At 42.4% G+C, this 16,698-nt stretch overlaps 1 pseudogene; it reads right to left on the bottom strand.

Moving 5' to 3' along the window:
- Positions 1-10,309: 10,309 nt before the first annotated feature.
- On the bottom strand, positions 10,310-11,521 carry LOC147451760 (trihelix transcription factor ENAP1-like; annotated as a pseudogene).
- Positions 11,522-16,698: the final 5,177 nt, after the last annotated feature.

Here is a 16,698-nt window from a genome sequence, read left to right as displayed (position 1 = left end):
AAAGCTGTGCAAAAAGTGTCCCAACTTTCCGGCAATGTGATCAACAGGAACATAGCTCTAACAGGTTCATCAAACTTGACACCTTGAGCTGACAACTGACTATAGATTATGTTGAATTCATTCAGATGATTGGACATAGGTGTCCCTTCTTTCATCCTCAAGTCAACAAGCTTTTTAAGCCAGTATACCTGTGAAGCTGCACTTTGCTTCTCATAAAGATCACTCAGATTTAACCATGCTTGATAAGCCGACATCTCGTCTTCTACATTGAAGTAAACGCTTTCTGCCAAAGTCAGCATAGTGGTAGAAAGTGCAATTTCATCCATTTCGCTCCATTCATCTTCGTCCATATCTTCTGGTTTTATCCCCTTAGGCTTTATAGGTTTTATCTGCTTCTTTTGTACCAACACGTGCCAAATCTGTTGCTTCCACAATGGGAAATTGGTTCCATCGAGCTTCTTGATATTGTAAAGAGCAGTGTCCTGTGATCCAGCCATAGCTACGCTTCACAGTGGTTTACTTTCCTGGGAAAAATTCGGCAGAGTTTCCCCTGTAAACTGACCTCTGAACCAATATCAACCTGTCAAATGAACCAAGAAAGCTTCAGATTCTACATAAATTTTGGCAGAGTCTCCTTTGTAAAATGGCTCTGGGGTACTCAAAAACATACCAAAAAACACTGTCTCTCTGACACTGTAAGCTGCGGGTAAACCTGTCCTGCACCTGTACTGCCTCTCACTGTCCTGTCACTATCCTATAAGCATAGACTGTGACAATGCCTCAACGGCAGTAAAGCAAAGATGCAATCCCAACTGTCTAACTCACAGTCAATACATCCTAGCTGCCTATCTAACAGTGCTCGAGGGATTGCTCCAAGACCTGTATCACCGAAAGGATCTCAACATTCGAGAATCCCCCAGCTCAATAAAACCTCACTCGACCCTCAACAAAGGCTACAGTAAATTTGACAGTACATAGACTTCCCACAAAGTCATACATCCACAAATTTCCCACTGTATGTTGCAACCGCTGCGGCGGTTGTTTGCTGCGTGACTCACAGCCAGCAAACCCTCAACAGACATACATCATCTCTGACAATACATCCCATGTGGAAGTACCTCCAATGTCAGGATGAAATCTGGAATATCAAGCAGCAAACACAAGCTACCTGATGAACTAGTGGATGTCGCCTACAGTCTCTGTGTAGATGCGCCCCTGTCGTATGTGACACGCCTCCAAGAACTGTGAGCCGTCCTTCGATGTGTAGACAACCACAAATCAACACTCTGGGAGTGTCGATATCCTCAGCACCTGCAGTCGTAGGCCGAAAACCCCAAATTTGCAGAGTCGGATCTGCACCCGTCGAGACCACGTAGTCGAAAATGGCCTGCGCAGACCTTTGTTGAAGCCGAACGGTGGCCGAGATGACCTCAGAATGAAATTCTGAGAACACCAAGCCCTTCGGGCTTACCCACAAGATTTGGGGCCGTGTCTTCGCCTGTCGAATTTCACTCCAATCTGAGCTGGTGACTCTAGCCTCCTGCAGTGCTGCCCCGAGCCTCGATCTGAGCTCTGATACCAGTTGAAGGAGTACGAGCGAAAGTGCGACGCGAGAGAGAGTGCGAGAAGAAGAGCACGACGATATGGTGAACTCGCTCTACTGTAATGTGTAGAGCATAGTGAGTTCTTATTAGGTTTTAACAAAAGAATATGTGTACATACCTGGCGGCGTGCCCACTTACCTAGGCGACCACATTGGGCTTTATACCCCAACAGATGGCAGAAGGACTCCAACGAACATGCATCAGATGCCAACCGGGCGAGCGATGAAGCCGGGGAGCCGCCAACACTGCCAGCAAAAAATGAAGCACCACCAAACACCTAGGGCAAGGGAGGAGGAGCTAGGTGCTCCTCTACCTGCGGAGCAACCCCTGCCCCCAGGGCACATTCGACCAATCTCTCTCCTGTGGCAGCAGATCTGGCTCCAAGATGCACTCCATACGCATAGCAGTCCCCTGTCCCACAAATGACTCTCGCTCAGCCCCTCCAAGCCTTCCAGCAGGCGTTGCAACAGACAAAAAGCCACCATGCGTAAGGCTCCGATTGTTCACATCATGGCTTGCTTAATAAAATATAAATAATATTTATTTAATTTGCTCGCATACAATGTTAGATACTATTTCTTATATATATATATATACTCTATTATAGGAGGCCATATTCAAGCACTCCACGTGGCTACAAGCGGGTATAAGGTGGATGACCCCGGAGCGTGGATGGCAGCCACTGCAAGGAAGCCATCCGGAACTCGAAAACTTGGAGGGGAAGGCAAACAGGCAAGCCTTCGAGGCAAGTGGCAAGCTACAAAGAGGTATTCGAAGAGGCGGCCTAGCCAGATCAGAGAGAGAGAGAGAGAGAGAGAGAGAGAGAGAGAGAGAGAGAGAGAGAGAGAGAGAGAGATAGTTTATGACTCCGAGACTACGAGGGGGAAGAGGGGCCGTCATTCAGCCGGAGCACAATCGAGCGCTGTCGCACCTGCTTTGTTTTGAGATGGAGCTTCTGAGTTCATTTCCATTGCCAGCGGTGCTTATTACTGGTCGCAACCTTGCAAGCTTCTGCATCCATGGCAAGAGAATTAAGGAAAGCGAAGCAAGACAAAGGCATTTATCATTTCTGCACTTTGAATTCTAAGCTAGAAGTCCAGAGTGCATGCATGTAGGGTAAAGGGGCCAATAAAAAACCACCCCCCTTTAGGAGGACTGCCGGGGCCAGTTTTTTTGTGCACTTCGGACCCATTGTGAGACACAAATGGGTGAGAGTTGGGGTGGACAATGTAGCCAACTTGCAATCGTGGCCATTAGATCTTGGGTTCAAGCCTTGTTGGCACAATGGCTCTAAATGCCCCCTCATTCTGGTTTCCTATTTGCACCCATTTTTTATACACATAAAAAATGTTGTGCGGGCGTTCTTCGCATGTATAAATGCAACTTGATTCCATATTTTTGCTGTTGGTAGAGACGATCTCGATCTTCATTTTGAGCGTCTAAGCACTCGATTCTGTTTAGCGTGCTTTCCGGAGTGTGTGTTTCCTCTTAGGTGGCCTTAAGTTGGCCCCTTTACCCTATAAGTTCAACGTTGAAAATTCTTTTGTTCCCCTCAGTATGGTGGCAACGTTAAGGCCCAGGCAACTGCCCATAGGCTGAGAGAGAGAGAGAGAGAGAGAGAGAGAGAGAAGCACTGATGGGACTACAGAGAGAGAATCGTGATGGCTAGGATAATATTGAGCATCTCAATTTCAAACAGCAATAAGATCTTGGACTTTAGAGGAGCTAGTCCAAGCACAATAGAGGTCCATGCTTTTGATGTTGTTTAATATAGCACACGTCATTTTCACATATTACCAAGGTGAACTTTCACAATCAAGTAAATACGTGCAAGACCGGTGACAACGAAGACTTTGAGGTAGCAATATGATTCAATAGCTTCTCCAATTCATCCCTTCTAATGGGATATGTACACACTTCTAGCACAAGCAACAGTACCATTCAAGCAGACCAGTTGGCTCGGCTGGCTGGTGAACATGTATGCATCACGAGTAGTGAAAGTAAGAAAATAAGCCTAGCTATTTTTGACTACTATGTGAAAGGTGAATGTGCAGTCTCGGGAGATCTCGACACAAATAACCTACTCGTTGCTACAATGATATGATAGGCTACTAAACGTACTGCTATGTACGGCCCTTCTCAGAGTGTCACCGACAAACTTAGATTACCGAGAATTGCTCTCTACATGAGCTGTCAAAGCCGACTGCACCAGAGGGCTGGACAATGAATAGTCCTTGGCACATATGCGACCGCTTTCAATATACTCTACCTTGGACTTGTGCAAGGCTTCCAACAATGCACCAAAAGTGCCTGCTATATTGGATAGAGGTTGTTCTTTCTCAAAGAGAGAGAGAGAGAGAGAGAGAGAGAGAGAGAGAGGTTTTTGTATGTACAAGTGTTCCCGTCAAAAAAGAGAGGGCAGGTAATTTGAACCTCTGCCTTCCGACAATGAGAGAGCATAAGAGAGAGGCCCAAGCCCCACTTGCTCACTCGAGCGGCTCATACCACTCAATGCCAGTATGAGAGAGGGATCACAGAGAGAGAGAGAGAGAGAGAGAGAGAGAGAGAGAGAGATCTTGCCTAGGGTGTCTTGAAGAGGACTCCTACTTCTCTCTTGAATAACAGGTCTTGAGTTCGACTCTCCTCGATGGATAGATCTTTAAGGTTTCTTGGGATAGTTTCCTACAACGTTATTCTTCTTCTTCTTCTTCTTCTTCTTCTTCTTCTCTCTCTCTCTCTCTCTCTCTCTCTCTCTCTCTCTCTCTCTCTCTCTCTCTCTCTCTCTCTCTCTCTCTCTCTCTCTCTCTCTCTCTCACTCTCACTCACTCACTCACTCTCACACACACACAAGCGTAATGAATGTCTTCTTTTATTACCTTGCCCTAAAGTGTTGTTAACGCTCAATCACACAATCATGATGGGGCATGGGATGAGTAAAGTGATGTAAAAGAAGAGTACAGTTACTTGACGGACTCCTCATGGCTTGGAGAGTACACAGGAGCTCTCTCTCTCTCTCTCTCTCTCTCTCTCTCTCTCTCTCTCTCTCTCTCTCTCTCTCGATAACATACAGATATGGAGTCCTCGCCTCTGTGGTGTCTTATATCAATGTCAAAACTCCAGGCATGTTTCACTTGATGGGACTATTTTAATATCATAGATCATCATGTGGGTGTCTCATAAGCTCAAGCTGATGTATTCCCTCAACGCTTTGCAGAGAAGGAAGCTAAAGTCTTCCCTCAGTGCTTTGCACAGAAGAAGATAAATCCTTCCCTCAACGCTCTGCAACATTAAGGTTTGCATATGCAGCACCCAAACGAGAGTAGATGTTTGAGGAGCTCAAATACCATTCTCTTGCTAGGAGCCCAAGCAAAAGGAATGCAATATAGTTAGACATCCCTTAACGACACAAAGGAGAAAGGATAGTTGGTGAAGGATGACGAGAGGAACAACAAGAGTAGTACTCAAACACCACCAAGTCCTACATCTGCCCATTCAAGCCCAATGTGCAGTTTCAGCACCTCAAACTACAGCCACACCCCTTGCATTGTTGTGTAATTACCAAATGTCCTTTTGCAACATTCGCAAGCATTTATGCCATCCCTGTTGCTACTATTGCCCTCCCTTGAGTTAAAACCTTGCAATGCTCTTATAAGCCCAACAAGTTTGGGGGGCTGCAACATTCAAGGTAGGTGTCCTTCCATACCATCAATGGTAGCAGTTTGACCACTAGCAATGTCACATAATATGTAAGAGAAACATGGAAAGTTGTTGATGTGTTTACCACATATGGGGTAGCCAACCCAAGTATCAACGATGGTATTGTGGGTAATAGTAACCTGAGTGCAACTGAGTCTCAATTCATGATGGTCATCATTATATGAGGGAACAATGGCTCTTCTATGGCCCTGAGTTATACATATGTGGGTAAGTACACACATTGGTTCCTTTGAGGATAAGCTTGCCTTCGAATCCATCTACATGTATTGTGGCCCCTTTGCTGCCTTACTACAACATTTTGTTTATTGCAAGATCTCTCTGGCCCATTTTAGGGTTGTGATTTCTTGGAATTCATTAATTACAGGACGCCACAAAACATTGAGATATTTTGATCAATGTGAAAGTGGTGGTTACTTTTTAGATTAGCTACCTAATGACCCACATGTCCTCTCTTGAACTCCATTTGTTATGGGGTATGTCCAACACAGGCTTTGCATGGGAATGACAAAAAAGGTCTACGGTTTTTTATGAGATGCAAGGTGAGGGTCACTCTCTAAGTGTAATTTTTTATGCTTGCATCTTGAACACGTGACAATATACAAAAAGTTTACATGAGCAAATGTACAAATTGTGCATGGATAAGTTTTGTGCCGCTTCCTATTTAGGATATGTTCTGCTACAATAAATTGATTTCCCCCTCCATCTCCCCCCCTCCCCTTTTTTGTTGCATACACGTATACATATGCACACACCTAGCTATGTAAACACATACTTACATGTATACATACATACATAGAGACATTCAAAAGCAAGAATAAATAAATGAGAGAGATATAGTGTGAGTGTTTCTATGTGTACTCATGAGTGAGTTTGAGATAGTGTATAAGAATGGCCATCACAAATGTCCATTAATGAGCCATGACGCATCCCGTTGATAAGAGCGAGCGAGACCCGCCATAGGCGAGTCGCGCGAGCTCGTATATACATAGATAGATATAGGAGAAAGAACCTTACAAATATGCTAGCAATTATGACCCTTTGATTTTTCTTTGTACTGAAGCCTTACTATTCTCGTCTGAACATTTCCATTATGGAAGTGAGTGAGTGAGTGAGTGAGTGAGTGAGTGTGTGTGTGTGTGTGTGTGTGCACATCCCTCTCTCTCTCTATCATCTTCACAATTTAATGCATAAAAAAGAGTCTCTCTGTCTTTCTAGCTATAACTTCTCTCTCTCTCTCTCTCTCTCTCTCTCTCTCTCTCTCTCAACATGTCAAATGTGTTCTAATAATCACTCAATTTTTTACAACAAAAAATGTGTCCTTCTTTAGGCCATTGTGAAGTCTTCACCTTGTTATTAAAACTACCTTTTCATTTAAACAATGAATTATTTTTTACTTTTTAAAGTCTCTTAATTATATGGCCTTCCATTACTTGACCTTTTTTATTTACTTTTTGATTTATTAGTGATTTTCTAAAATAAACGTTAATTAAGGAAGGAGTTAAACATACATTTGATGTGAAGTATTGAATTAATTTTTTTAATAACAGCTCCCTCACACTAGCCAAGGGACGCTATTTGAAGGTACGCATTGACACACTAAAAGTTAAATGAGATTTCAATTGTCAACATGAAAAGGCACGTCTAATTACTATAAGAAATAATAAAATTTGAAATGTGATCAGGGGAAGGTACCATTAGCAAACCAAAAAGAAATGAAAGAACATAGTCAGTGACATGGGTCTCTCAAGGACATTGCCCTAAGAGTATAGATAATCCTAGCCTCTTGGGGAAGCAAATACTCATGTAGTCCAGAGGAAACTAGTGACAAAAGCATCTGCCCTAGGAGCATGGTTGCATAGTCTTGATCGTTTTTCTTGTGCAGTTTTTTGGTGTATGAGTCAGTTTTTTGGTATATGAGTAGAACGGCTAGGAGTGCCCAAGCCCGACTCCTAAAACAAAACATTAACAAACCAAAAAGAAATGAAAGAAAAGACCCTAGAAATTAACAAGGCCATCACTTTAAGTAAAATGGACACGTGTCCAACATTGGTTCAATGTGCATCAACGGTCCAAAATTTGCACCAATTGTCCACCCACCCCACTATGGTCTTCTGGAGGCCAAATAAAATTGTACCAATGTACTCACCTTTACCCAATGTTTTAAAGGTTTATTTTCTAGAGTATGTGAAGGATATAGACATCACCTTCCTATTCAAAATTTGGCATGCCTATTTGGGTCTACCTTCACTTCCATTAATTAAGTTGAATTCAAGATTCCTTCTTAAATCAAGAATTCAAGGGCAAAAGTCCCATGCCATTTTAGCAACCCCCCAAGCGGGCCACCATGGAGACCTAGTGCCCTATTGCCTAGGCATGCATAGAGAGATTTTGCTCTAGCTCACTCCTTTGCATTCCCTCCAGAATGTTCCATGCTCGTCCAATGCCCTGGATATATACAGTGCCATGCCAATCACCCTCCACACATCCATCACCTCGAGTCATGCTATCTCATGGCCTGCATTGCCTTCATGCAAATGCAAGGATTGTTTGAAGATCCATGTGTTGTTTGATGCTTTTGTTGAGCTAAACATGGATTTTCAACCACCATGGTGGAAAATAATTGCCATCGCCCTCATCCCCTTCTGTTGTATGCTTGCTCAGAAGGGGAAGAGAGAGAGAGAGAGAGCATTGTTTGATCCACCCCCCTTCATCCCGTGCCCTTGTTCATTGCCCACCTCTGCCTTATGCATCTTCGAGAAGTAGGCCTCACGTGTACTGATCTGCCATTGACCCCCCTAAGGGCGTTATTCATGAAAGCATTCCAAGCCCCTCACTCTGCACCTCTCTCACCAGCTTTGGCATCTCTCTGGCTCCTTGTCTCCATGTCCTTCTCCCTCACCCCCTTCACCCTCACTTGCCCCTGTTCTGCTTACCCACCATCTCTTGCACTCTATGCCTTGTCAGTAGATGAGAGAGAGAGAGAGAGAGCCTGCCTCTCGTACGACCCATAAGAGAGAGATGTAAAGCGCACACGAGGCCGTTCTCTCGGCCATACGTTCTCTGAAAAGTGCAACAAACGGATGCTGACTTTTTGCCATTTCGCGCACATCATCCATTCAGCCACGTCCTGTGCACACACGTGTTCGTCCGTTCACGTTCGTTCGTTGCTAAAGTTGACGTGCGAACCAACAAACCATGCATTGCCAACATCACAAAGATAGCCTTTTCCAACAAAAAAACGCCTAATAACATTGCATTGAATGCATGAAAAAACGCATGACAAAAAAAGATTTCAATATCCGACAACCACATAAACAAGAGACTGACAATCATAAACTGCGTTGTTCTAAGTACATCAGAATGAACCATTTACTATGATACAGAAGCGCGCATCATTACTGCTCATTGGCAGCCATAAACAAAAACACTTGAGAACCATAATGAAAACCTTGTATAGCAGTACAAAAATAGAGGTGTTCTGCTTCATAAATAGAGGTGGTGCTCACTGCAGCCATAAAGCAAACCACAGGACAAAAACTACAACCATGTAGAACATGCCTCAATCCTTAGACTCCGAATCATCATCAAGCCCTGCAAAACACAACTTCAAGAAATTAATAATAAGCTTTATGGATACATATTCAAAACCTTAATTGAAACAAAAGACAAGATCACTTTGAAAAAGAAGAACAATTACTAAATCCATAACCTGCTACATATGGAACTGTTGAATTCTGAACCCTCAAGCTACTATGGCGGAATAGGGCTGCCCTTATCTGCAAGGCCATCTCGCGATGAGTAGGATTCCCGCCATCATTAGGAAGTGGCTCTTGGGAGTTGGGATGCGGATCTCGCTGAGCATGAGGCTCTGTCTCACCTCAGATTTGCACAAAGTTATGTAGGAAACAACACGCTCCTATCATAGTGGGCACGAAAGCAAGATCGACATTGAGATCTTGCAAAATCCGCCACCTATTCTTTAAGAGACCAAAGGCATTTTCCATTTTCACTCTCCCCTTTGAGATTTTCCTGTCAAAATCTCGCTTTTCACATAAAAATTGCCCTGCCTTCATTCGGTATGGTTTTACCAAAAATGTCCTCTCTTTGTAGGCTAAGTCTGCAATCAAATAAGGTTGTACTATCTCCCCTTGAATGTGCAACAGTGGCCGATCGAGTGCTTCTCGTCATTTGAGCTGACCATACAAGTCACATCCTTTGAAGTGAGAAGAATCATGCACCTCTCCTGCAGCCCTACAAACTGCACTCCAAAAAAATTTGTTGGAGTCAACAATATCCTGTAGGAGGATGCTCGGAAAACCATGCCTGTTGATGTATTGCGTTAGATAGAACTCTTGTGCTGGCTTTCTTTGTAGACGGATGTGAGTCCCATCAAGTGCCCCAGCAATATGCGGCAAACCGGAGATAGCCTCAAATCCTACCATTATCTGCTTAAGACGGTCTCCATGTGGCACTCTAATGCCAACCCTGTGGAAGAAGTCAGTACTACTCAATATGCAACAAATGATCACCACATATTTTCAAATGGTGCTCTCAACCATGCCAAATAGATTTGCCATGCTTCGTGAGGAGTGTCCATGTGCAAGACGCCAAAGTACGCAAGAAAGCGCAACCTCTGGAAAAATAGGCTCTCTGACAAACCTGACTCCGCTTGTGGGAAGAAGAGGACGAATCATGTTTAGTATCACAAGAAAGGATCTGCGAGACATGCGATATGCAAAACAGTAGGGATCTTGATTTGCTAGGCGAGCCGAAGACCACCCGAAGACCAAAGCACATTGTGTACACTGCGAAAGAATGTGTGTTGGCAAGGAAAACACCGCCATACTCTTGGTGCAAAACGCCATGCCACTGACTCGAGCGCCCCCGCCATCCCACAACACAACCATGCATAAGAAAACATAAGTATGAAGAAGTTGTTATCCTCCAAGCATTGATCATGCGATGCACTCGCCCTGCCTAGTGTACTGTCACTCAGTAATTTCATCATCCCAAAGAGATGAACCCACTCTTCCATCCTATGATTGAAAATAAACATACTGATTTGGATAACAAACTGCAAGCAAACAAATATCAAAACTAAGAAGTAGGTTAAGACATACTTGAGTACGAGCAGGGACACACACGGAAAGACACAATCGAATGTGACTGAAAGACCTCACCTGCACAAAAGTAAACATGTCGTTTATATCAATTACTCTGCAATGATATGTGTTAGAGCTCAAAGTAAAAGGAGAATGTACTATGGTGATGTGTACATAAACTTACTGATCTGACTTCTTAGAGATAAGTTTTGCAATCTCCAAGAAGATTTGGTGACGCTTCGTCTCTTCCTCCTCTCTGATCCTTGCGAGTCTCTCCTCATGTAGCATCCTGGCACTCTCAAGCTCTTGCAAGGTGCTTGTCTTCTTATCTTCTGCACGCTCGTATGCTTCACACATCTGTTTCATCCCATCACCCATCGTCTTGGCCACTGTGCCCAAGCTTGATTTTTTTGGTTGCTTCACTTTCTTGCCAAATACACCGTCCAAATCCACAAAATCTGGTTGTAGATTTTGACCTGAGCCACCATCAACACCATCTAGGTCGATAGGTGTATCTAATGTGGAGGGCACAGGCCTATGGCTCTCACTATCAAGTGCACCAGCTATGCCTGAGCACTTTGGAGTCTTCCCCCACAACTCATCACACATGTCAAAGAAGATCCAGGTACTAGGTACACTGCCATTAGAGTTTTGTTTGGAAAGCTCCTTTTTGTGCACCTTCTTTAGTGTGTCAATTCGGTTTCTTGCATGCTCCGGGTTGAAGCTACCTTTGATCTCTTGATTTACAGCAAAGACCAAATCTTCCCAATCTTTAGGGCGAAAATTTCCCTTCTTGATGTGTGACCGCTGTTCCTCATAGAGTCGTAGGAGAGTATGCGTGCTCTTGTCATCCCATGTAATTGTCGTTGCTCTCTAGCGCTTCGTCCCTTTTGTGGATGTGTCTGCATCCTGTGATGTCTGCACTGGTGGTTTCGTCCCTTTTGTGCTTGTGTGTGCTTCTTGTGGTTTCTTCCCTAGTGGTTGACTCATTGCATTTGTGACCTCTGGATGCTCAGTTGGAGTCTCTGCTTGCGAGGATATCTCTATCTTGGATCATTTTTTCCCAGTTGAAGGAGGAGTAAGCATAGCCTCCTCCATTAAACGAACGTAGGAATCCTGTGCAAAAGGCGTAGCGTCCTATGAAAGAGGAATGTATTCCTCGCATTCATCTCCAATTGGTGCCCATTGCAGATGCATTTCCCAAGAGGGCCTAGCTGGCTTACCACCCTCCCCTTGCCTAGCTCATCACATACCAACGGTGGCTAGAGGCGGAGAAGACATACTACGAAAGAGGATGTTTGACGACAAAAAATCAATACTACTAACGAACATGAAATGAATTTTCGAACTAGTTATATCGATTCCATCCGTATACACAAGTGAAGCCATGACCCAATTCGCCACTCGAAACCATTACATGGCGAACGAGACAATTTGAAGGAAAATTTTGACGAACAAGAGCTTATGAATGAAAAACATAATGAAAGGCAATGCAATTTTTTGTGTGAATAAAAGAAAGGCAATGCAAATTCATGTCTGTTCAACATGTGTATATATGAATGCAATTCTTTGTGTGAATAAAAGAAAAGCTATGCAATTTCCTTTCTGTTTAGCATATGTATATGAATACAATTTTTTGTGTGAAGATGAGAAAAGCTATGAAATTTACTGTTCGTTCAACATGTGTATGTGTGTGTGTGAGAGAGAGAATGAGTGTGTGTGTGTGTGTGTGTGTGTGTGTGTGTGTGTGAGAGAGAGAGAGAGAGAGGAGAAGAGGCTCTTACCTTGCAGGTTGCTAGGAAGGTTGCAGAAGCAATTTTGGCCTCGCGCTCAAAAACCAAAAAATAGTCGCTGGATTGCTTAGCTGACGCGAACGCGTTGAAGGGGGGATTTCATTGCGTTACACTATGGTAAAAAACTTAGTGGGCCAGCATAATTAAAAACGGCCGAACGCCTCTAGTGGCCGCACCATGTGCGCACCACAAGAGAGCCTTGCCTCTCATATGACCCACAACACTGTCAGTCTGAGATCGACAGCAAAAAAAAAGTGAAAATATCCAAGTCAATGTCGCTTGAAAATCTCCCTCGATCCATGTGCTCATGCTGATGCATGGCATTTTTGACATTTCTCTCTCTATCTCTCTCTCTCTCCCCTCCACGTGCCATACGTCCCCACTTTTCACTTCCAAGCGATGGAAGGGATCTCCCAAGATGCCCCTTAATTAAGCACCTTTGCAAAGGTGAGCTAACATTCTCAAAACAAGTGAAAGGGTCATGACGGCTTTCAAAAATAATAAGAAAGTGATAAAATTGTTAGGTTGAATTAAACTGGTATTAACGTTTGGGAAAGGATTGCCTCAGCTTACTCTTGAGCCGATTGAAAATCGATACTAGCTAACTGCAAACCATGGTAAACGAAAAAAAAACCGATAAAATATGTGAGAAAGTCGTCCAAAATTTTTGTAAATTTCAAAAATTTTGCTAGTATTTTTTATTCTCTTCTTTGTGAGAAAGAAACTCGATCAACAGCCGCTTAATAAAAGAGACTTTCTCGAACGTTAACACTGACCAAAATCAAGCTATAAAATGCAAGAAATGTAAAGCCATGTGAAGTTGTGAAATGAAAGGTGAAATAAAAAGAACTAATTTATATATATGTGTGTATATAATTTATTAGAATTATGCAAAGTGAAGCTTCACATTAGCATTCTAAAACAATATAATGCTAAAAAAATATGTGTATGTGTAAAATTTACTAAAATTTATGCAAGGTGAAGCTTTACTTTAGCATTCTAAAACAATAGAATTCAAGAAAAGACATCACAAGATGTGAAAAAAAAAGGTAAGTCTCCATCATGTCAGGATGTGAAATGAAAGGAGTCTCCCTAACCCACCACAACACTAAGAGTTTCTTTTAAAAAGCCAAAAATTTATCAGAGAGCTCACCAATGATTATTTATTTATAGCATTCACTTGTGAGCAACTCAAAGAAACTCTATCTCTTTCTTACATGCCAATGAAGTAAAATTTCTAGTATGCTAAAAATTGACCTTGACATGCATGTCTGATTACTTTCTATAAAAATTTTGTAGACTATACCATGAGGACATGATTTCCACAAGTGGGAATTTAGGGAGCACGATATAGTTTTTCGGCTTTGGGATCAAAACATTATGGTAACAAAGAGCTTGGTCTGGTGTGGCATTAATAAACTTAGTAAAAAATTAAGGTGTATAGTCGTAATGAGATGTTCAGACAATGCCTTAAAAGGACTAAAATCTTAGATTGCAAGAGACTTAGTTTCTTTTTGGCAAAAACATGTCTCGAGTATGTGTGGTGAGATTTTGAAACATGTGTTGTTTTGATCGAATCAGTGGGAGATGTTCTTGGTTTAATATAAGAAAAAGTGGAGGGGTGCCCAGGTGGTAGGTGTGGACGATTCAAACAGCATGTAGGTTGATAAGATATGATTTCAAGATTGAGGGTTGAATCGTGACCCGGTGGGATAGAAGCTTCTAGATGCTAATGCACGAGATAGAGGAACAGTATCGGCGATAGCAGGTGCGAAGGTTTGAGGAATGTCCATTTGCAACTTTTTTTATACTGAAGGTGAATTGTTGTAGTCAACGATGCGCTGTGGGTGGGTTGGTTAGCTCAAAAGGCTTCAATGTGAGCGTGAGCACCTCTATTCGATCTTTGCACTTCGGCGATGCTTTACCCTTGACCTGGGCCTTGTGCCAACAAATGAAAGGAATCTGTGAAGATATGTGGTGAATAATAAGGAGAAAGGGGTATAAGTTTTCTTGAGTTTTTTTTTGTGGCAAAACTCACATATTGTGAGTAATAAAATATTATAGGACAGATCCCTACTCCAAACGAGCTAGGGCTTCAAGACATCCAACATACACACCACCACATTAAAGCATCCATAATCGCCTTTTTACAGGGAAGCCAAGAAACCCATCGATCGAGAACAAGTCCAAAGTACAGGCTTTTTACAAAGAAGCAAACCAGTAGACGTCGAATACTCGCCTAAGCCAAACATAAACAAACAAAAAAGAGAGCACCTGGCCAGAGCTTCCACATGAGTGCTCACCACCTACCACATGAAGAAACACCCTCCCCAACCATGAAAAAACAAGGAACCTCCAAGATCTTCAGCCCCAACCAGTTTGAGAATCACCAACAAGTGATACTCTTTCTCCAGAGCACGTGAAGTAGCACATCCCATCCTTCCAAACCACCCAAGGAGCGGAGGTGCCACCAAGCAGCCTCGGCTGCCACCATGAAGCTGCCCGCCCACAATCCATGGAGCAAAGAGAAACCTGTAGACAGGGCGTGCAAGATTTCCCCCATGAAGAGAGAGGGGTTACCACCAAACCCCCTGGCCAAAAAAGGAGAGCGAAGAAGCCGAACGTGAGGCTAGGCACATAGTGGCCAAGTTCCCCTCCTCGAGGAAGACCCCCACTCTACAATGCAGATCTACACTCCAATTTAGCAAAGCTACCATGCTCAGCTTCCCTAAGCACATCCCACCCATCCCCATCTCCCCAGCTCCTGCAGGGCACATAAAGTTGACCAAAGAGAGTCGAGTGCTAGGGTTCTTTGCACAAGACTTGGAAATCAAATTATCTTTTTTCTTGGGATTTTTGGCATGTGGAAGGCCATAGGGTTCATTGTGCAAGGTTGTTGCAACACTGAGGCCGTTGGATTCTTTGGTTGAATGAGCGTCACATGGCAAGGGTCTTTGTAAAATAACTTTGTTGTCCCTTTTGTTTCCTTACATCACCTTCTTTGAGACACAAGTGTCCCTAAGGGATTCAAAAGTCTTGTGAATAGAAAGCTTAAACTTTGGAATAGAAAGCTATTCTCCAAGGTAGCATTTTACTTTGTCTGCATACTTTGTCTGCATGCTTTGTCTTCTGCATGCTTTGTCTGCATGCTTGAAAACGACTTTAGAGATCAAGCATTAAACAAAATATTCATAGAGTTTGATCTTATGATACAGTCTTCGAGAAAGTCTCTTTGTCTAAGCGGCAAGTTTCCTCCTTATACAAATACAAAATGAAAATACTAGTAGAAATTTTCAAATTTGCAAAATATTCGAACTATTTTCTAGCATATTTTATCAGGTTTTTTCTCCTTTGCCATTCTTTACAACCGGCTAATCTCGATTTTCAATCGGCTTAAGTCTAAGCTTAGACACACCTTTTCTCAAACACAAAGGTATTGATAAACGATTCTCTCATTTAAGGATTTCAAAAAAAATCACTTCACTAAATTGTTTAATTATTTTCTATGCTTATTTAAAAGCATTAAAATATTCTTTTGTTTTTATTTTTAATGTGTCTTTTTATTTTACTTCCTTTTTGTTTTATTTTGTTTCAAAATACTGATGTGCAATGTGCACCATTTACCTTATTATTGGGGCCCCTTCATAATATATAAGCCATTTGCGAGTAGCGGGTACCGACTAGAAGAAAATAAAAAATGGTCTGATTGAGACTTACCTTAAATGTTATTTAAATTTTATAATATTAAATGGATCTTTTTATTTCACTTATATATGGACAATACAATTTTATATTAAAACAATACAATTGCAACATTGATTAAGACCTACTTTCAATAAATCTTTCCTCCCCCCTTACCTTCAATAGGCCATCGTGAGTCCTCACCTTGTTTTAAGCAGGTGAAGGACTCTCAGTTACACAAACATCTCTCCATCCAAATTGTCACCATCGTCCAAGCAAAAGAGTTTAGAGTGATGTAGACAATAACATAAGAAACATTATTATCAAAATATAAAAACCTTTACTTTCAAATAGACTTAACCATTTTCTAATACCTAAAACCTACAAGCTATATATTTTGTATGGAAAACCAAGTGGCTGAAAAACAATGGGCTAATGCTAACTCTTAGGGCAAGTCCAACTTGTGGCACCATTTGGGAAAGCCCTCTAGCCACCTAGAAAAAAAAAGATGATGACATGGTCCAATAGCAAGAGGTTGTAACCTCTTTAGCCAATGATTATAAAGCACTAAACCTACTTAAGGGGCTATTCTTTAATGAATCAAATGCACTTTGACTCTATCATTGTGTCTATACTCTCTCTCTCTTTATGTTCTTGCACTTGGCATGGCCTAACCCTAATTTTCATATCTCTAACCCTAACCCTAACACCATGGTTAAGGCTTCACCCTCCATAGCTTAACTTGCTAAACCATTGGTGATTAGGGAGCACACTTTCGCATCTAACCCAACAAATGGTATC

The sequence above is a fragment of the Adiantum capillus-veneris genome, chromosome 8 (genome assembly GCF_014529385.1).
Source record: "Adiantum capillus-veneris isolate H3 chromosome 8, ASM1452938v2, whole genome shotgun sequence".
Lineage (NCBI taxonomy): Eukaryota > Viridiplantae > Streptophyta > Polypodiopsida > Polypodiales > Pteridaceae > Adiantum > Adiantum capillus-veneris.
The sequence above is the reverse complement of the archived record's forward strand: the minus strand, read 5'-3'. Positions and strand labels throughout refer to the sequence as shown.